This window comes from Bos indicus, chromosome 22 (assembly GCF_029378745.1).
Source record: "Bos indicus isolate NIAB-ARS_2022 breed Sahiwal x Tharparkar chromosome 22, NIAB-ARS_B.indTharparkar_mat_pri_1.0, whole genome shotgun sequence".
NCBI classification, from domain to species: Eukaryota; Metazoa; Chordata; class Mammalia; order Artiodactyla; family Bovidae; genus Bos; species Bos indicus.
In genome coordinates, this window is record NC_091781.1 from 40,368,574 (window position 1) to 40,391,201 (window position 22,628).

The 22,628-nt window shown below is 39.4% G+C and overlaps 1 protein-coding gene and 1 pseudogene across 9 annotated transcripts in view; one reads left to right on the forward strand and one right to left on the reverse strand.

Moving 5' to 3' along the window:
- FHIT (fragile histidine triad diadenosine triphosphatase) overlaps positions 1-22,628 on the forward strand; it is a 1,527,031-nt gene that overhangs the window by 362,427 nt on the left and 1,141,976 nt on the right. The gene's annotated exons all lie outside the window — the stretch shown is intronic.
- On the reverse strand, positions 11,744-12,263 carry LOC109575864 (large ribosomal subunit protein uL22-like; annotated as a pseudogene).

Here is a 22,628-nt window from a genome sequence, read left to right on the forward strand (position 1 = left end):
CTAATTTGAGCAAATTCTGGGACATAGTGAAAGACAAGAAAGCCTGGCATGCTTCAGTCCATAGGGTTGCAAGGAGTCGGACACAACTGAGGGACTGAACTACAAAATCTACACTTTTTTTTTTCTTGGAAAAAAAGAAAAATTAAAACGGATCTGAATCTCAGAATGTCTTCAGGAGGAACTGGGAGATGCTGATACCAGAAGAAATTCAGTCAGATTGGAATTTGATCTGGGTAAATTTGATTATAGTTTTGGTAGTTTTAGACTGCATGTGAGGCAACATTCCCTTGTGCCTGTACCTCCTGGCTTCCATTTGAAACCTTCAGGAAATCTAGTTTAATTAAAACAACCAAACAGCAAAATTCATGCATTGAATGGAATGTTTTAGCTGTTAATGTGCAATCTAAATCTTCCCAGTCTCTGCAGAGCACAAAACCCGTCCTCAGGAGTTGAAAGTAAAACTAGACCTTTGCCTCCCTCCAACGCTCATATTTCCTTAAGTATTAGCGAACTCATAATCTGGAAAGAAAGAGATCCAGATTCTAGGCATGATTTATTTATTTTTTTAAATTTAAATTTATTTATTTTAATTGGAGGTTAATTACTTTACAATATTGTATTGGTTTTACCATACATCAAGTTACCAGCTTCCCATTTCTCCAGAAGTCATTTCATCTCTATGAATTAAATGGATTTCCCAGGTGACGCTAATGGTAAAGAACCCGCCTGCCAGTGCAGGATACTTAAGAGACATGGGTTCGAACCCTGCATCAGGAAGATCCCCTGGAGGGGGGCTTGGCAACCCAATCCAGTATTCTTGCCTGGAGAATCCCATGGACAGAGGAGCCTGGTGGGCTACAGTCCACAGGATCGCAAAGAACTGAAGTGACCTGGCATGCAGGCAAATGCACATGCACATGTCCCTAGTCCAAATCAAGGAGAGTGGATTGGAGGTCTTTAAGATTCCGTAAATCTCAGATAATCAGTTATGTTCTTTATAGACATCCATTGTATAAATCTGCTTTGATATGAACATTTTCCTTTTATGTTTTCATAGAACACAATACTTATAGGGAGGTTAAATATTCTTTGCCCTTCCTTCCCCCAATTCTCTGATGATACCTTGACTCTGAGCTATTTCCAGACATTTACTGCAATCTGGTGAGAACCTAGTACATATCTTTTTTGGTAAAAAGGAGTTGTAAAATTTTACTAAATTATTCACTGTTTTTATCACATGCACTTATGTAGCAAATTTTAACCAATTCATTTAAAAAGACATGTGCAAAAAAACCCCAGAGTAATCTAGACAGATCTGTGCATCAAGATCAAGGGAAAAAGAAGGAGGGGAGGGAGGAGGTTGTTCTAGACAATCTAGACTAAGACTGGTCCTGCTATGAGTGCAAACCTTCCTGGATGATCAAGGAAAAAAGAGAAGTGAGTTATTTGACTATCATTAGCTGCAAAAGGAAGCATACCACATTTTTGGGAGAGACAAACTATTTCTTAGCTGTAAGAAATGCTTTTCCTATACACTCTTATATAAAAGATATTGATAATGTTTGCAAATGTAGTCTAACAGAAAGTGCTGTAAGGTTATCAATCTAATTGTTTCTTAGTTCCATGCTCAATAACAGACCAAGACATGCTATAAACTGGAATTTTGAAAAGACATTTCTATACATTGCTAATGTACTATAACGTGGATGATATCTGCCTTTCTTGAGAATGAATTTGATACAGGAATAAGATGCTGAGAAAATGGAGAAATGGATTAGCAGACGTTTAAAACCAGTGTCTTCCTGACCTAATCAACGGTGAACTCTTAAGGAAGGTACACTAAAGAAGTTAGACATGCTATTTTCTTTCCCCATTAGAGCTTGGAGTCTGTCCCCTCCCGAGCATCTCCAGAATAAGTTTTCCATTTACAAATTAGGTTGAACATCCTACCTTTCTGTCTTGATGTCAACTGCTTGAGCATATCTTTTTTCTGTAAGGTAGGTTTCTAGCACATTTTTTAGCCTTAGATTTTGGATTATTTTATCACAAGCCACTGTGATGTTTTGCTAAAAACCATTGTCTATATGATTGTTGTTATATGAAGCAAGGGTTTTACCATCCTTAATCTCTTAGTTTTCTGATGATAATGATGTATTGTTTATGGAAATACCAGGATGATTTCAGGGAAAAAGAATGGCTTTAAAAATTCTCGTGAATATTGGATCAGTTTCTTATTACCATAGGCATCTTGCCAATATTTTTGAATGCTTCTAATCTGAATGGCATGCTCTGCTTGGCATTTGGCCTATTTTCCAGAATTCATGGACATTACCCCAAAGTAACATAATCAAATTTGTCAAATAAGCCCCAGATAATTGGTTCTTATGTACTCAATGTTATGTAGGGATATGTTTTTACCTATCTATTAAAGAAATTTTATTTTATATTGGCATATAGTTGATCAACAATATTGTGTTAATTTCAGGTATGCACCAAAGTGATTCAAATATACATATGCATGTGTATATTCTTTTTCAAATTCTTTTCCCATTTAGGCTATTACAGAATATTGAGCAGGGTTTACATTGTAATGCATTTTTAAAATAATTGTTATTAAGGAAAAGATGAGTTTTATTTTAATTCATTTATGAACAGGTATTTATTGAGCACCTAATGTGTGTCAAGCAATGTCTAAGGAAAGACAAACAGGGTTTTCTCTTATTGAGTTTTTATTTTATTTGAGAAAGAAGGAAAATAAATGTGCAAACCAAAAAGTGAACAAGGTGATTCAGACATAGAGGGTGATTCTAAGACTTTATATTAATGTGTCAGCATTTGTTGGCAGAAGGGATAATTAGGCAAGGCCTTTGGAGGAGGTGACATTTCAGCAGAGAATTAAATGCTAAGCAGGAGCTAGCCATGCAAAAGATTTTGGGAAAAGTATTCCAGGCAAAGAGAACAGTGAGTATGAAGACCTTGCTGTAGTAATGAGCTTGTGGTGCAGAGCATGGAGAGAAAAAATGACCAGTGTAACTGGAGATAGTAAGTGTGTTGGGGAAGGAGAAAGATAACTGAAGATGAGGTGAGAGAAGCGGGCAGAGGTCAATTTTGCAGGGCCTCTTAGGTGTTGGTTAGGAATTTGGAATTCCTCCTCAGTGTAGTGAGTGACCAAAGAGGGACTTTAGATGAAAGTCTGACATGACCAGATTTATGTTACAGTACTTACTCTTGCTTATGGGTCTATCAATGTGAGTTTTTTTTGGTAGCTAAGGAAGCACTTTTTTATGCAGTAGTGTCTATTCACTATAAGTTGGGTTTTTAATTAATGTTTAATTTGTTAAAGCCATATATTTTAAACTTAAGTTTTTAAAATATTTAGATTAATTCAGAAATCTTGTGCAATTTATGAGTGTCATAAAGAATAAACTCTATTGAAGTAATCCTTTGCATTTACTTACTTAAATTTCTCCATCAGTATTTTAAAATGCATTTACAAGTTTAACACTTTTATTTTCTTTGTAAATACTTTAGACAGTTGGCAAAACTTTTCCAAGCTTTTCAACCATATTTTAACTCAAATATGCTAATATCAGAAATATAGTAAATCCAATTTTTAAAAAAATTTATTTATTTTAATTGGAGACTAATTACTTTACAATATTGTAGTGTTTTTTGCCATACATTGACATGAATCAGCCATGGGTGTACATGTGTTCCCCATCCTGAACCCCCCTCCCAACTCCCTCCCCATCCCATCCCTCAGGGTCATCCCAGTGCACCAGCCCTGAGCACCCTGTCTCTTGCATCGAACTTGGACTGGCGATCTGTTTCACATATGGTAATATACATGTTTCAGTGCTATTCTCTCAAATCATCCCACCGTTGCCTTCTCCCACAGAGTCCAAGAGACTGTTCTATACATCTGTGTCTCTTTTGCTGTCTCACATATAGGGTCATCATTACCATCTTTCTAAATTCCATATATATGCATTAGTATACTGTATTGGTGTTTTTCTTTCTGAATTACTTCACTTTGTATAATAGGCTCTAGTTTTATCCACCTCATTAGAACTGATTCAAATGCATTATTTTTAATAGCTGAGTAATATTCTATTGTGTGTATGTACCACGGCTTTCTTATCCATTCATCTGCTGATGAGTATCTAGGTTGCTTCCATGTCCTGGCTATTATAAACAGTGTTGCAATGAACATTGGATACACATGTCTCCTTCAATTCTGGTTTCCTCGGTGTGTATGCCCAGTATTGGGATTGCTGGGTCATATGGCAGTTCTGTTTCCAGTTTTTTAAGGAATCTCCACACTGTTCTCCATAGTGGCTGTATTAGTTTGCATTCCCACCAACAGTGTAAGAGGGTTCTCTTTTCTCCACACTCTCTCCAGCATTTATTGTTTGTAGACTTTTGGATAGCAGCCATTCTGACCGGCGTGAGATGGTACCTCATAGTGGTTTTGATTTGCATTTCTCTGATAATGAGCGATGTTGAGCATTTTTTCATGTGTTTGTTAGCCATCTGTATGTCTTCTTTGGAGAAATGTCTGTTTAGTTCTTTGGCGCATTTTTTGATTGGGTCACTTATTTTTCTGGAATTGAGCTGCAGGAGCTATTTCTATATTTTTGATATTAATTCTTTGTCAGTTGCTTCATTTGCTATTATTTTCTCCCATTCTGAAGGCTGTCTTTTCACCTTGCTTATAATTTCCTTCATTGTGCAAAAGCTTTTAAGTTTAGTTAGGTCCCATTTGTTCACTTTTGCTTTTATTTCCATTACTCTGGGAGGTGGGTCATAGAGGATCCTGCTGTGATTTATGTCAGAGAGTGTTTTGCCTATGTTTTCCTCTAGGAGTTTTATAGTTTCTGGTCTTATGTTTAGATCTTTAATCCATTTTGAGTTTATTTTTGTGTATGGTGTTAGAAAGTGTTCTAGTTTCATTCTTTTACAAGTGGTTGACCAGTTTTCCCAGCACCACTTGTTAAAGAGATTGTCTTTTCTCCATTGTATATTCTTGCCTCCTTTGTCAAAGATAAGGTGTCAATAGGTGCATGGATTTATCTCTGGGCTTTCTATTTTGTCCCATTGATCAATATTTCTGTCTTTGTGCCATACCATACTGTCTTGATGACTATAGCTTTGTAGTATAGTCAGAAGTCAGGCAGTTGATTCCTCCAGTTCCATTTTTCTTTCTCAAGATTGCTTTGGCTATCCAAGGTTTTTTGTATTTCCATACAAATTGTGAAATTATTTGTTGTAGTTCTCTGAAAAATACCATTGGTAGCTTGATAGGGATTGTATTGAATCTATAGATTTTTTGGGGAAGTATACTCATTTTTACTATATTGATTATTCTGATCCATGAACATGGTAAATCCAATTATCTTAAACATCATAGTTCCACTTAAAAATAGTTAAAGTATCTTAAACCTCTTTACCTAAAATCAGAAGTCAATAGTCAATTGCTTGTTTGAAACTAGAATCATAGGTCTAACTTGACAGATTCTTAAATACAACAAATTCTCTTAAGCAGTACAGATACTTAATACCAAACACTCAAATTGACTAATGCCCAACTTAACTACAAATTATGAATATTATGTGTTTAATTGACTTTGTGATCTCTCGATTTAATTTTTGAAAAATCCCTTACCTACTAGCAGAACAGTGATACCCTGTCAAGTGGGTTGAGGTTAGGTTTCCCAGTAGTGTGAGATTATGTTTTTATGTGAAGTTGCTGGGTCAGCTGTATATGACCATAGCACAGTCACTTCTTCAGAGAGCTCCGATTGGGATGAGCACTGGGACATATACATAATGGCTCTTCCTTAACTGGGCGTTAATATCCTGAAACATTCCTCTTACTTGTTTACAATGAGGATTCCCTTGTCAATCCCATGTCTTTGTTACTTACTACTTGTGTAACTTTGGCTCAACATTTCTAAGTCTCAGTTTCCTCATCTATAAAATAGAGATAATGATTACATCCATTGTATACAATTGTTATGAGGATTGTATGCAAAAATATACATAAAGTGCTCAGAACAGTGTCTGACATACACTCAGAGCTCAAAAAGTTTATGTTTACCACTATTACCCTCAAATGGGGCTTCTCTGATGGCTCAGACAGTAAAGAATCTGCCTGCAATGAGGGAGACCTGGTTTGATCCCTGGATTGGGAAGATCCCCTGGAGTAAGGGATGGCTACCTGCTCCAGTATTCCTGTTGGGAGAATCCCATGGACAGAGGAGGCTGGCAGACTATAGTTCATAGGGTTGCAAAGAGTCAGACAAGACTGAGCAACTAACACAACAACACCCTCAAATAACCATATACTTTTTAGGTTTAATTAACCTGGGTTTAAAAAATTTCATGATATGTGAAAAATTTCAAAGGCCCATTAAATCAAAGATCTTTTTATCCTTAACAGGCACAGTGAAGTGATTGGCACTGTTATAGAGGGACTGGAAAAGAGGTGGGTCTTGGATTGAGTCTGCAGACCTAACATGGCATTTAAAGAGTTTGCAGTGAGTAGCAGTCCATTCTGAAGGAGATCATCCCTGGGATTTCTTTGGAAGGAATGATGCTTAAGCTGAAACTCCAGTACTTTGGCCACCTCATGCGAAGAGTTGACTCATTGGAAAAGACTCTGATGCTGGGAAGGATTGGGGGCAGGAGGAGAAGGGGATGACAGAGGATGAGATGGCTGGATGGCGTCACTGACTCAATAGACGTGAGTCTGAGTGAACTCCGGAAGTTGGTGATGGACAGGGAGGCCTGGCATGGTGCGATTCATGGGGTCGCAAAGAGTTGGACATGACTGAGTGACTAATCTGATCCGATCTGAGCAGTTCAAATAAGTGATCAGTGTGGGAGGTGGGAGTAGGTTAGTCAGTCTCACACATTGTAGGGGGCTGGTCTTTGGAGTGGACCTAATTCTAAGGTAGGGAATTTAGAGGCCATAAATGTCATGAAAAAACATAAATGCCAGGGAAGTAGTAACCATCAGAAAAGGTCCCCAAGTTAATAAGTTCTGTGGTTCTGTAGCAGTGGCTGTACAGCATTGGAGCAACTTTGAGGAGATACCCCACATCCAAGGGCAAAGGAGAAGCCCCAGCAAGACAGTAGGAGGGGCAAAATCATGTTTAGAATCAACCCCATACTGTCCAGAGATGCTAAGAGGGCTCAAACATACCTTGTGTGCACCAGGACCCAGAGACCCAACAGAGACTAAGACAGAACTCTGTTTGAGTGTCTCCTGTGGAGGTGTGGGTCAGCAGTAGTCTGCTGCAGGGGCAGGGGCTCTGGATGCAGTAGACCTGGGTATGGCCTAAGCCCTTTTGAGGAGTTCACTATTAACCCCACCATAGAGCTGCCAGAACTTACACAGGACTGGGGAAACAGACTCTTGGAGGGCAGAAGCAAAACCTTGTGGGCATCAGGATGCAGGAGAAAGGAGTAGTGACCCCACAAGAGACTGACTCAGACTTGCCCATGAATGTCTAGGAGTCTCTGGCAGAGGCATGGGTCAGTGGTGGCCTGCTGCAGGGTTGAGGGCACTGAGTGTAGCAGTGCATGCATGGGACCTTTTGAAAAAGGTCTCCATTATCTTCATTACCTCCACCATAGTTTGGCCTCAGGCAAATAACAGGGAGGGAACATAGCCCCACTCATCAACAGAAAATTAAATTAAAGATTTACTGAGCATCGCCCCACCCATCAGAACAAGACCCAGTTTCCCCCTCAGTCAGTCTCTCCCATCAAGGAGCTTCCATGAACCTCTTATCCTTCTCCATCAGAGGGCGGACAGACTGAAAAGCATAATCACAGAAAACTAACCAATTTGATCTCATGGACCACAGCCTCATATAACTCAGTGAAACTATGAGCCATGCCGTGTAGGGCCACCCAAGATGGACGGGTCATGGAAGTAGGAAGTAGGAAGTTAAGCTCTGACAAAATGTGGTCCTCTGAAGAAGGGAATGGCAAACCATTTCAGTATTCTTGCCTTGAGAACCTCATGAACCGTATGAAAAGGCAAAAAGATAGGGCCCTGAAAGATGAACTCCCCAGGTTGGTAGGTGCCCGATTTGCTATTGGAGATCAGTGGAGAAATAACTCCAGAAAGAATGAAGAGATGGAGCCAAAGCAAAAACAACTCCCAGTTGTGGATGTGATGGGTGATAAGTAAAGTCCGATGCTGTAAAGAGCAATGTGGCATAGGAACCTGGAATGTTAGGTATATGAATCAAGGCAAATTGGAAGTGGTCAAACAACAGATGGCAAGAGTGAACATTGACATTTTAGGAATCAGTGAATTAAAATGGCCTGGAATGGGCGAATTTAACTCAGATGACCATTATATCTACTACTGTGGGCAAGTATCCCTTAGAAGAAATGGAGTAGCCATCATAGTCAACAAAAGAGTTCGAAATGCAGTACTTGGATGCAATCTGAAAAAGGACAGAATGATCTGTTCGTTTCCAAGGCAAACTATTCAGTATCACAGTAATCCAAGTCTATGCCCTGACCAGTAATGCTGAAGAAGCTGAACGGTTCTACGAAGATCTACAAGACCTTCTAGAACTAACACCCAAAAAAGATGTCCGTTTCATTACAGGGGACTAAGATGCAAAAGTAGGAAGTTAAGAAATACCTGGAGTAACGGGCAAATTTGGTCTTGGAATACAGAATAAAGCAGGGCAAAGGCTAACAGGGTTTTGCCAGGAGAACACACTGGTCACAGCAAACACCCTCTTCCAACAACACAAGAGAAGACTCTACACATGGACATCACCAGATGGCCAATAATCAAATCACATTGACTATACTCTTTGCAGCCAAAGATGGAGAAGCTCTATAGAGTCAGCAAAAACAAGACCGGAGCTGACTGTGGCTCAAATCATGAACTCCTTATTGCCAAATTAAGACTTAAATTGAAGAAAGTAGGCAAAACCACTAAACCATTAGGTATGACATAAATCAAATCCCTTATGATTATACAGTGGAAGTGACAAATAGATTCAAGGCATTAGATCTGATAGAGTACCTGAAGAACTATGGACAGAGGTTTGAGACATTGTATAGGAGGCAGTGATCAAGATGATCCCCAAGAAAAAGAAATGCAAAAAGGCAAGATGGTTATCTGACGAGGGTTTACAAATAACTGAGTAAAGAAGAGAAGTGAAAGGCAAAGGAGAAAAGAAAAGATATACCCATTTGAATGCAGAATTCCAAAGAATAGCAAGGAGAGATAAGAAAGCCTTCCTCAGTGCAGTGCAAAGAAATAGAAGAAAACAATAGAATGGCAAACACTAGAGGTCTATTTAAGGAAATTAGAGATAAAAGGGAATTTTCATGCAAAGATGGGCACAATAAAGGACAGAAATGGTATGGATCTAACAGAAGCAGAAGATATTAAGAAGAGGTGGCAAGAATACACCGAAGAACTATACAAAAAAGACTTCCATGACCCAGATAATCACAATGGTGTGATCACTCACCTAGAGCCAAACATCCTGGAATGCAATGTCAAGTGGGCCTTAGGAAGCATCACTACGAACAAAGCTAGTGGAGGTGATGGAATTCCAGTTGAGCTCTTTCAAATCCTGAAAGATGATGCTGTGAAAGTGCTGCACTCAATATGCCAGCAAATTTGGAAAACTCAGCAGTGGCCACAGGACCAGAAAAGGTCAGTTTTCATTCCAATCCCAAAGAAAGGCAATGCCAAAGAATGCTCCAACTACCACACAATGGCACTCATCTCACATGCTAGCAAAGTAATATTCAAAATTCTGCAAGCCAGGCTTCCACAGTACGTGAATCATGAACTTCCAGATGTTCAAGCTGGATTTAGCAGGTGCAGAGGAACCAGAGATCAAATTGCCAACATCTGCTGGATCATCAAAAAAGCAAGAGAGTTCTTAAAAAACATCTACTTTTGCTTTATTGACTACTCCAAAGCCTTTGACTGTGTGGATCACAACAAACTGTGGAAAATTCTTCAAGAGATTGGAATACCATACCACCTGACCTGCCTCTTCAGAAATCTGAATGCAGGTCAGGAAGCAACAGTTAGAATTGGACATGGAACAACAGACCGGTTCCTAATCAGGAAAGGAGTACGTCAAGGCTGTATATTGTCACCCTGCTTATTTAACTGATATGCAGAGTATGTCATTCAAAATGCTGGGCTGGATGAAGCACAAGTTGAAATCAAGATTGCTGGGAGAAATATCAATAACCTCAGATATGCAGATGACACCACCCTTATGGCAGAAAGCCAAGAAGAACTAAAGAGTCTCTTGATGAAAGGGAGGAGAGTGAAAAAGCTGGCTTAAAACTTAATATTCAGAAAAGAAAGAATATGGCATCTGATCCCATTATTTCATGGCTAACAGATGGGGAAACAATGAAACAGTGAGAGACTTTATTTTTTGGGGGAGGCTCCAAAATCACTGTAGATGGTGACTGCAGCCATGAAATGAAAAGACGCTTGTTCCTTGGAAGAAAAGTTATGACCAACCTAGACAGCATATTAAAAAGCAGAGATATTGCTTTGCCAATAAAGGTTCATCTAGTCAAAGCTATAGTTTTTTCAGTAGTCATGAATGTGATATGTATGTATGTGAGAGTTGTACTATAAAGAAAGCTGAGCACCAAAGAATCGATGCTTTTGAACTATGATGTTGGAGAAGACACTTGAGAGTCCCTTGGACTGCAAGGAGATCCAACCTGTCTGTCCTAAAGGAAATCAGTCCCTAATATTCATCAGAAGGACTGATCCTGAATCTGAAACTCCAAAACTTTGGCCACCTGATGTGGAGAACCCACTCATTTGAAAAGACCCTGATACTGGGAAAGATTGAATGTAGGAGAAGGGAATGACAGAGGATGAGATGGTTGGATGGCATCACCAACTTGATGGACATGAGTTTGAGCAAGCTCTGGTGATGGACAGGGAAGCCTGGCGTGCTGCAGTCCATGGGGTTGCAAAGAGTTGGGCACAACTGAGTAACTGAACTGGACTCTGACCAGGTTTGGGTGTGTTTATTTGGCAGTAAGGAAAAAGAAGCCAGTGTGGGCCAGAGCTCAGTCCTAGAGGGATCTGATTCCTTGGCAGGTAACCGAAGGAGTTGAATTGAAACCCAGAAATGAGAAGAGAATATTATTGAGCATCCACTGTTGCCTGGCATATGTTCACATTTTTCTATATTGTCTGCATTATCACATTTCTCTTCTGATAGATTCAAAAAGTAAATCTTTTTTTTTTTTAAGTAAATCTTATTGCATTTATTTTATAGAAGGTGGGAAAATGACTAAGTAAACTTTCCAAGCTTATACATGCAGTAAATGGTGGGAGAGAATTGAACACAAGTCTTCTTATTTCAAAGGTCATGATCTTTCCATGACTACACAAGGCTGCAGAGGTGAGGTAAAGCAACAATGCCCAGAGCAACAACGCTCAGAGCATTCGCCTAGGTAGTCTTAAATGTCTCCTGCCATGTGTCATGGTTAGACCTGAGATGAGGATGAGTGGAGACTGTACAAGAGAGCCAGGTCTAGGACCACAGCTATTGGAAGAGGAAGCTTGAAGAAGCTGGTCTAGGGTACAGCCTCAGCAACAACTGGAGTGTGGGCTTCTTGCTCTGTCTTTGGCCTGGTTATTCTACCCTAAAGGGGACTTTGGTTCTCCTTTGAAGTAGAAGGCAGAAAAATTAACGTAGTTGACTTATGGCAATGATTGTTTTTTCTGTTTTTTCCCACTTTTATTTACATTTATTTTTTCTGACTTTAATTTTCGGGACATAAGTTTTTGTTTCTTCATTTTCTTCTGGGATATCTTTTTCTTCTGTGCAACCTCCTCTTCTGGTTTAGGAACAGTTTGTTCTTTTTCATTAAGGATCATCTCAATGTGGCTAGGAGAGCTCGTGTATAGGTTGAGCCAACCATGAGATCTTTTAGTCCTGTGCCCCATCTTGGGGACTTTGTTCACCTGGGTGTGCTCAATGACAAGAGAATCTACCTCTAAGCCCTTAAGTTCAGTGTTAACTCTCTACATTTTTGAGTATGTGCAGTAAAAATTTATCATTCTTTTTGGGCCACCGACCCAGCATCCAGCCCTACTGCTGGGCCTATGCACACCTACCAACTCCACCATTGTAATGATGCAGTAGCACCCATTGCTTCTTTAAAGTGACATCCCCTGGATACTTGGTGGTTTTTCAGATAGGCATACCCTTAACGGCCTGGACAGTTTCACGAGTGTTCCTAAAGTGAACATGAAGATTTTATCCTCTTGATTTGCATGATTTTGTGGGGTTGTCTGGGTCAAGTGAATAGCACACATTTTTAGAGGTCACCTAAGGCTGCTTACTGGAAAAGAAAGCATGGCAGTGATTCTCAATCTCTCAATAAGATGAAAGATATGAAGTTTCCTAGAAAAATGTATATAACCTCACAGTCATACCATTCCACATTCCATCTGAGCGGATTCACAGAACCCTTGAAACTAATAGAGGATTCGGTCACCAGTCAAGAGAATCTCTAGACTAAGGAAATCTTTAGATCAAAGATGCAGAGCCTTTTCAGAAGTGTTTGCTTAAAGGAACGCTGGCATTATTGCAGGATGATGTTTCGGCTGCTTCTAGCCACAGATAACTAATTTAGAGTTAATAAATTCTGTTTTACTTAATTCTTTTTAAAGTCTCACAACAATCCTACAAGGTAGGTACTATCATTAGCCTTGCTTATATAGATGAGGAAATGACTCAGAAGAATTCAACAACGTTCTCAAAGTTACAGATATAGTAAGGGGACATGTGCTTAATAAAAAATTGTATTGTTCAGTAATGTCCTATCTTAAAAACTTGTCAGTTTTTGACCTGGTATAACTGGTAAGTGGGTATAATGTTTAACACATATATCATATAAAGAAATTGTTATATTAGATTTTGATTGTAGACGCTTGTTTGGGGTGACAAATGGTACCTGCCAGATTAGAAATTTCATAGCAGCAAGCTCTACTGCTTAGCTTTGTTTCTTATGCATCTTAGAAATTTATCTAAATTTCAAAAAGGGATTTGCTGGTGACAAACACTATATGAAATGGGAAGTATTCATTACCCAGGTAACATTTCTTTCTGCTAGCAAATTATGCTGAGAATACAGAGCTTTTTATGTAGTGCTTTTACCTTGAAAATATTTTAAAGCTACTAGCCTATCAAGCTTCACCGCATCTTTATGGGGTCAGTCAATATGAATTTCACCTTTCCCATCCTGTGGGTCGCTTTTAGGGACCTGCAGGTGCCAAGACCATCAGACAGAGCCCGCTTAGAATGTTTGTATACTTCAAGACAACATTCATGCAGAGAGAGTGGTAAATCCATCTGTGGAAGAAGGTAGGGCCTTTGTGAAAGAACACACAAAGCAACAAAGGAACTTGTTGAAAGACACAAGACTACAAAGCAAATCCACGGCTCCCTGGGGCTTCTGTGAGTACTTGCTTTTACAAGGCTGTTACTAAATATTTTCCTGACAGAACTGAAAACAACCTGCCAGATTTTACATGTGTCTCTTTGGAGAAAGCCATAGGTGGTTATCAGAAAAAAAAAAAAAAACCAAACATTCAGTGGTTTCAAATCTTTCTTCCTACTAGAATAATCATCTAGAGGGGAAAAAATAATTGTATTCTTGTGTGTTCTGATTGACTTACTTCAGTTCTGTTCTGTGGATTTCTTTGTGAAGGTGTTGGGGTCTCCATCTCTCTCTGCCCTTTTTTTTTCTCTCTCTCTCTCTCCTTTCTTCTTTCCCTCCACAATCAGACCAAACAACAAACAAACACAAACAACCCCCCCCCAAGTTTGTGGGCTCACTATTCTACTACTTTCTCATGTATTTGGAGACCTTGAAGCTCAAACCTGAGAAAGTAAGAGTTATAGACATGTTGCGGGAGTGTCTGATGCACAGGAAGGTAAATAATAAATAATCTTTATTTTTCAAAGGGGAACAATTTAAACATCTTTGCCTACACACTCGAAGGAGCAACTCTTCTGGACTTTTGTGAATTGTTGCCAGTCCTTGGTTATATATGCTACCCTATAATTCAGAGTTTCTTGAAAGGAGTTAAACAACTTTAAGGCCACCATAAATTTTATTATTATTTCCTGGTATCTATTACTTGGGCTCTCAGGGTGATCATCACATTTGCATTCTCTTTGAATCATTCTAAATGAGAATTTGTCTCCAAAAATGATTATTTTTTTGGTGTGTTTTCAAAAGGAAAATTGGTGCTATGGGCTAATGACTGTGGAAAATGATTTTTGAGTATAACATGGGATTGTTTTTGAGATGTATTTTTGGTGTTCAAAAACCTCAGAAACCTGGAAGCAAAACTGACCAGCTTATAAAAATGCAAACAGGGACATGTCTTTGATTCTTGAGAATTTTTCTTCGTAGAAGAATTAAAGACAAAAGGAAAGAAGGGAAGAAGAGAGAAGGGCAAAGAAAGATATGCACACTAATGTGAAATATTTGATTGCCCTTTCCCCAAGTTGTCGTCTAGAAAGTATCTATTTATTGCAGTCAAAGTCAAGTGATATTACACTGAGTTACAGTTTGATAGACCCCAGAGCTGGACAATTCTAGTTTAAAAATTAGCTTCTTGCCTTCCTGCTATAAGTTTTTAATATCTGTTGAGTTGCTTATGGGGTATACAGATATTTTTTGCAACAGGTGCTTATGAGATAGAGAAACAGCTGAAAGCATTTCCTTATAGCAGGGAATTCATACAACAAATGAAGCAAAGCAGACAGTTATGTCAAAGTAAAGCCCCTTTCACGAGTGCATGACCCTTAGGGGCACATAGTAGATAAAACATGCAGTCCTTGCAACATGATTTTGTAAATTGTGTTTGCCTGCTTATATTACAAAAGAGATTTTTTTCCTAATCATTTCAACTCCTTTGTATTTGCTTTAGTATAATCCTTTTAAAAGACACAGTAGGATATTTAGAGTCCTGAATTACACATTAAATGTATAACCATTCCTGGACACCTTCCTAGTTTATATAGAGCTGTTTCAAAACAGGATGAAATTTTGAAAATATTGTGATCTAAAATATTCAGTATTTCAAAAAATAGTAAGGTTTAGTGCTGAGAACATTGTGATGAAACAGCGTTTAGACTACTAATGACATTATGGGTAGGTGAATTCCTTTTGCTGGATAGTTTGACAGCATAGAGTCTGATCAAAAGAGATGATCCTCTGAGATAAGAATTCTAGGGGAGTTTCCTCAGGTAGTGATGTGACAGAAGTCAAAAAGAATATTTATTACAGTGGCATTATAATGCTATCTATAATTTCATTGTGAAGCCAGTGATAAAATATGCAAAATGGTTGTGATGTAATTTATTAAAGTAGTTCCAATACAGTGTGAAAAAAGAAAATACAAAATGGCAGGAATGCAAGATTTGCATTCTTGCAGATATGCAAGAATAGGCAGGTATGTGAATAAGAGCAAGTAGACAAGAATCACAAATGGAAAATGTAAACAGGTTTACAAGGGAGTTTATTGCTTTAAAAAACCATATTATTAGCATTACTCTTGTGTCATCTTTTTAGATAATTACAGTTGGTACTTCCTATCCATAGATTCCACATTTCAGATTCAAGAAATTTTGGATCAAAAATACTTGAAAAAAATTCCAGAAAGCAAAACTTGAATTTATTGTATTGGCAACATTTACATTGTGTTTACAACTATTTATGCAGCATTTACATCGTATTAAGTATTATAAGTATAATTCCCCTGGTGGCTCAATGGTAAAGAATCCACCTACCACTGCAGGAGACACAGCAGACACGAGTTCAATCCCTGGGTTGGGAAGATCCCCTGGAGAAGGAAATGGCAACCCACTCCAGTGCTCTTGCTTGGGAAATCCTATGGACAGAGAAGCCTGAAGGGCTGCACAGTCCATGGGGTTGCAAAAGAGTCAGATGCAACAACTAAAACAACAACAAGGTATTATTAGTAATCTAGAGATGATTTAAAGTATACAAGAGGATGCGCATAGGTTATGTGGGCTTCCCTGGTGTCTCAATGGTAAAGAATTCGATGCCAATGCAGATGATGCAGGAGACCCGGGTTCAATCTCTGAGTTGGGGCGATCTTCTGGAGAAGGGGATGGCTACCCACTCCAATATTCTTGCCTTGAGAATCCAGATTTATGGACAGAGGAGCCTGGTGAGCTACACTACATGGGGTCAGCAGCAAAGAGTCAGACACAATTGAGTGACTAAGCACACACACACAGGTTATATACAAATACTACACTATTTTGTATAAAGGACTTCAGCATTTGTGGATTTTGGTGTCTGTGGGGGATTCTGGAGCCAATCTCCCAAGGATACCCAAGGACAACTGTATATAAAAGTAAGTTGATACACGTATGAATTAATAATAGTCCAATACCATGTTGACAATGTTCAGGGCATCACCATGAGAACAGGCTGAGTCTACCTCTGGCCGTTCTCTTGGGGGGCACTCATTTACTATGGTAAAGCGGGGAGCTAGAGCATCAGAAAATGGCCTGTTTTGCATGAGAAGAGAGCAAAAGAAGTTGAATGGCGTGACTATGTTTTCATATAACATGACTGTCACTCTTTAGATAGCGTGATACCAGGGTCTCACAATGAGGTTGGTGGAGGAGTGAAACTTAATTTTCCTTCTACCTTACTGAGTTCTTAGCCGAGATCCTTGTAACCAAGACAAACTGACACAAGAGAAAAGCAAACAGAAGTTTATTAACATGTAGACCTTATCTTTACATGGGAGATACCCAGGGGAAGATGAGTGACTCCCAAGATAGCTTGAGATTCAGACTTTATTTCCCTTTCTTGATAGGGAAAGAGTGGAGAGTGGGGTAGCGATGTAGACCTCTTAGGGGAGAGTAAATGATTTTTAGCAAAGATGAGTGGGCACTTAGTAGAGTAGCTAGGAGGTATGATGATTTGTGACTAAGATTGGCTGTGGTGTTGACTTTTTGTCTCCTTACCTGTGGTGAGTCAGTCTTCCCTGGTTGCAGAAACTGCCAGAGAGGGAATATTCAGCTTCTTTTGGAGGATTTGCTTTTAGGCAGATAAGGGGAGTTTGGAGAAAGTCTCTCCCTGCATTTGCTATTTTTCAAGTGCCTACAGCTCAAAATAATCAATGAAACAAAATGGCACATTTTGAAGTAGCATGTTCTTTTATCCTTCAGTGGTCTTGCTAGAAGACCTGAAAATCCATCACCTTAGCTGCCTACAGCCTCTTTTATACTCCACATTAGGGTTGTCCTTCTCCTGATGTAAGAATACCAAATGGCCATTAACTGAAGACTTCTTTTCCCTAGACAGTACTTAAATGTCCCCTGCCAACATTTGTCTTTGTAGCTTTTCCTTGGCTGTTTCCATGGCTGACCATTCCCCTCCACTGCCCTTTGCTTTAAATAGGTTAACATCTTCTACCAGTTGAAAGTCAAGTTCCGCTTACCTGTTTTCTTCCAGATGATGAAATATCTCTGTATTGATCCATTACATATGTAACAGCAGTACTAATTTTCTAAGTTCTTGTGGGTGTGTACTTTACTGTTGCTCACATATATTGAAAACAGCAGGTGACAGAGTTGAGGAGCCAGTAGAATTTAAATATCAGATCAAAGAGGAACATGGGGACTGAGATAAGTCAACAGAGAATTAACTCCAAGTGCCCATTTTATTTACTATAAATCTAGTAAAATGCGTTGTTGCTCAGTCATGTCCGACTCTCTGGAGCCCCATGTACTGTAGCCTGCCAGGCTCCTCTGTCCATGGAATTTTCCATGCAACAGTGGTGGAGTGGGTTGCTGTTTCCTCTCCAGGGGATCTTCCTGACCCAGGGATCGAACCCGTGTCTCTTGGGTTTCCTGCATTGGCAGGCAGATTCTTTACCACTAGTGCCACCTGGGAACCCCTATAAGAAACATACAAAGAAACATACAACTTTGGTTGCTTCATTTCGTCTTGTCAGAGCCCATGCTGAATAGGAGGGTAAGGTACTGGGGGCCCTTTGGGACCTTCAGACAAGATACCAAGAAAGTTCCTCTTTATTGATGTAAGATGTGAGCATTGGAAGTCATAATGGCAGCCTTTGCTTCAACACTGACTCCTATATCTTTAAACTGTCTCTTCTTTTCAGAGAACTCTCTTTCCTGTCTGGAAGAGTGGTCAGTTGAGCCTCAGCAACCATATTTGCTCACCATATGGTTCCCTGGCAAAAATTCTTTCCATTAGAGTTGGATACTTAATCCAAGCTTGCCCCACCAAGGACTCTCTTCCTGGAATTTGAGATTCAGAGATAGGCAGTGATTTTCTGTGTGGCTGGAACTGTGACAGGTAAACCTGAGATCTGTGGATGGCTTTATTTCTCTCTGAGGACTGAGGAGTGGAGAAACAAGAGGACTGTATTTCCTAGGTTCCGTTCTCTGGCATTACGGAAGTGGCTGTGTCTCTGCCTCTGAGTCCCTGGGACCCTCTTTGTGTCCTTCTAATAACTTCTCTTTCCATTTTGTCCTAGTTTCTGTTACTTGAAACAAAGAGACTTAGCAATACATTCCCACCGCCAACTGCGGCACAAGAATAATAGTTCTCAACAATCAGATGAGTTGATGTTACACAGGGGGTTGGAAGATTTAGGTCACATACATATCATCTTCAAATTTGGTGTTTTAAGGGTATTTTTGAATCTCTGATAGAACTTTGCAGATCCTTCTGTTGAGTTGTCTGATGCATTCCTTAGATAAGGGACCACTCTGAGGTTAGTCCCTTGGGAACTGGTTAACTAGGGAAATCTCTTCAAAATGACAAAAACTGGACTTTAGTACAATGTTTAAAGGCCAAAGACTGAAACAATCTAAAATTAAAATAAGTTTCTCAGAAGGCGCCTCATCTCCCCCTTGCGGCCCTGCCTGCTCCCAAACATAAAAATACTCAAAGATACTGGGGGCTGAGATGGGCCTTCGGATTTCTACTCGCCGAGTACTGGAGTGGGTTGTCATTGCCTTCTCCGGATGTTATATTGCATATGCTAAATGACTGGCTCTGGGGCTTTGCTTTGAGAATAATAGTCACCAATGACTATTTGATTGTGCCTTTAGATTCAAATTCTATTTGCAAATCAAATTCAAAGAGGTTTGATTTGAGGAGGTAGCATGGGAGATAATGTCTGTTTGAAAACGTTTAGCTAAAATTTATCACCATATCCTCGTCAAAGACCATTTACTACTCACTGAGAAACATTACAAAGAAAATAAATTGTCATTGAACCCCACCCTTGGATTGATTGGGAAATGTCATTTATTTCTAGGAAAAAGGGAACACTGGTTGTAAGAGAAAGGGCTTCTCAAGGCTCTCTTATTGGTTGTTTTGAAGTGTTGAATTTAATAAGGCACAAGCAACTAGGAAGAGAATAGGGAGTGACAGGCGTAGAGCAGTGAGTGTAATATACAGCGAGAGTGGAGAATCCATCACGCCGGAACACTTTCTTGGTAGAAAAAGAAAGCACTGCTCTGTAAAATGGCTTAGCTTTGAAGGAATTCCAAGTCTTTATTTTTGGCCATTCAACTGTAGACTGGGGTTTCACAAGACTCATGTTGGGTTTAGAGGTTATGAAATACTGTTTTCCAAATGGAAATATATGGCTCGTAATCTCAAAGGAAAAGAAAGCAAAGAAAGAGCAATGCTTCTTGGCCAAGGCATCAATAATCCTTTTACTCTGAGATCTGTAATGATCACCCAAGGGCAGTAGCTCATTCTCCTGCTGCTTTTCAAACCTTCTTTATGTTTGTATTTAAAAACCTTTGATTCTATTAAGATATATCATAATAAGCTGTGTCTTGATATGCACATAGATTTGTCCTTGAGAAAGGTAATGTAACACAAAACTTATAAATTACCTGTACCATTTTTTTCATTTCTCCATGGTTTGGAATTTTTTGTTTGTTTGTTTTAGTGAAGACAGGCTATCCTATTCTGCAATAACAAGTTCATCTCCAAAATCCCAGTGGCGTAATATGAAGGAAGGCTTATCTCTTATTCAAGGTACATGTTCAACACAAGTTGTCAGGGGTCTCTGCTATTTGTAGTCATTCAGGGACCCAAACTGATACAGCCACACCGTCATGTGACCTTCTTAGGGAAGAAAAACTAGAGAATTAAACATGGACTTCAGAGAGTTCCCTGATGGCCTGATGGTTAGGATTCGGCACTTTTCACTGCTGTGGCCTGGGCTCAACCCGTGGTCAGGGAACTGAGATCATGCCACATGGCCAAGATTTTAAAAGATAAATAAGTAAAATAAACATGGGATTTTCTCTGGCTTAACCCTGTAATGAAGTATGTTACTTTTTTCTCAAACCCCATTGAGACATGGCCCTTCCAGCCACAAGTGCCTGAGATGTGCAGGGATCTCTATGCTCAGGGCTGAGGAGAACTGGATGAAATTGGTAGAATCTAAAATAATATCTACCACAGTTCAACTTTCTTAAGGCTTTGTTCCTCCATAAATTCAGCTCACAGCAATAACCTTTTCCTTTGAAGATCTGTTAATGCTTTAGTCTACCATTCATTTGACCCTTAGCTTTCACTCTCTTTGATATGTAAGTATACTAGTGAAGATGAATAAATATTTGTATCTTTATGACATATCTCCTATGCATGATTATAAGTTCCTTGAAAATAGACAATATATAGTTTTTGTATCAACCATAGTGCTTTGCATGTCCAGTAGGAGTGGAATGAATACAGTTTATGGGTGAAGCAAGTGTTCAAATGACAGGAAATGGATGAGAAGCAAATTTGCTAACTTTATTAATTTCACCATGCATAGCAGTTTCCTAATGGGAGGAGGCATTCATGTCAAATTTTTTTTTTCTTACAATTTTTTTTTTTTTGCTGTGGACCATTTTAAAAATCTTTCTTGAATTTCTTACAGTATTGCATCTGTTTATGTTTTGGTTTTTTGGCCAGGAGGCATGTGAGGTATTAGCTCCCTGAGCAGGGGTTGAACTTGAATCCCCTGCACTGAAAAGTGAAGTCTTAACCACTGGACCACCAGGGAAGTCCCTCATGTCAAATTAATTGACAGTCTTTATAATCTTTCTCTAGTCATTGAAAAGACTACTCTGGGCTCTTGTTGCTGAGGGCCATGAACACTTTGTGATAGAACACTTTTGATATTTCTGGCTTTTGTTCAGCTAAGAAGAAAGGAAACAAAGGGAGGAAATCTGAAGAGAAAGGACCTTAGAATTGAGGAAAAAGCTGTCAATAGTCAAAGGGGAAGAAGGAAAATCACTGGAACCCAATTAAACCAACAAGCATGAGAAGAGAGAGCATAATAATGTATAAGACTTGATGCTTGCCTCCAGCCTAGGTGTTAAGATGAGACATAATCATGGAGAAAGAACGAGGTGGATAGAAAGCAGCATGGAAGATGTTCCATCTGCAGGGTTGGTACTAGACAATACTTGAGAAAACCTCTGTGTTGTGATCTATTGCTGACCATCAAATTAAGCTGAAATGGAATCATTTAAAACTGCAATAAATATTTAGTATTCCATTCTATTTCCATGGGTCGGAATTTGGGTCAGGCCTTGATCAATCATGTCCGACCTTTGCGACCCCATGGACTGCAGCTCGTCAGGCCTCCCTGTCTATCACCAACTTCCAGAGCTTGCTCAAACTCATTTCCATTGAGTCGACAATGCCATCCAACCATCTCATCCTCTTTCATCCCCTTCTCCTCCTGCCTTCAATCTTTCCCAGCATCAGGGATTTTCCGATAAGTCAGTCTTTTGCATCAGGTGGCCAAAGTATTGGAGCTTCAGCTTCAGCATCAGTCCTTCCAATAAATATTCAGGACTAATTTCCTTGAGGATTGCCCGTTTTTATCTCCTGGCAGCCCAAGGGACTCTCAGAGTCTTCTCCAACACCACAGTTCAAAAGAATCAGTTCTTCAGTGCTCTGCTTTCTTTATAGTCCAACTCTCACATCCATACATGACTGCTGGAAAAACCATAGCTTTGATTAGACATACCTTTGTCGGCCAAGTAATGTCTCTGCTTTTTAATAAGCTATCTAGGTTGGTCATAGCTTTTTCCAAGGAGCAAGCATCTTTTAATTTCATGGCTGCATTCACCATCTGCAATGATTTTGGAGCCCCCCAAAATAAAGTAACTGTTTCCATTGTTTCCCTGTTTATTTGACATTCAGTGATGGGACCAGAGGCCATGATCTTAGTTTTCTGAATGTCGAGCTTTAAGCCAACTTTTTCACTCTCCTCTTTCACTTTCATCAAGAGGATGTTTAATTCTTCTTCGCTTTCTGCCATAAAGGTGGTGTCATCTGCGTATCTGAAGTTATTGATATTTCTCCCGGCAATCTTGATTCCAGCTTGTGATTCATCCAGCCCTGCATTTCTCATGATGTACTCTGCATATAATTTAAATAAGCAGGGTGACAGTATACAGCCTTGACATAGTCCTTTCCTGATTTGGAACCAGTCTGTTGTTCTATGTTTGGTTCTAACCATTGCTTCTTGACCT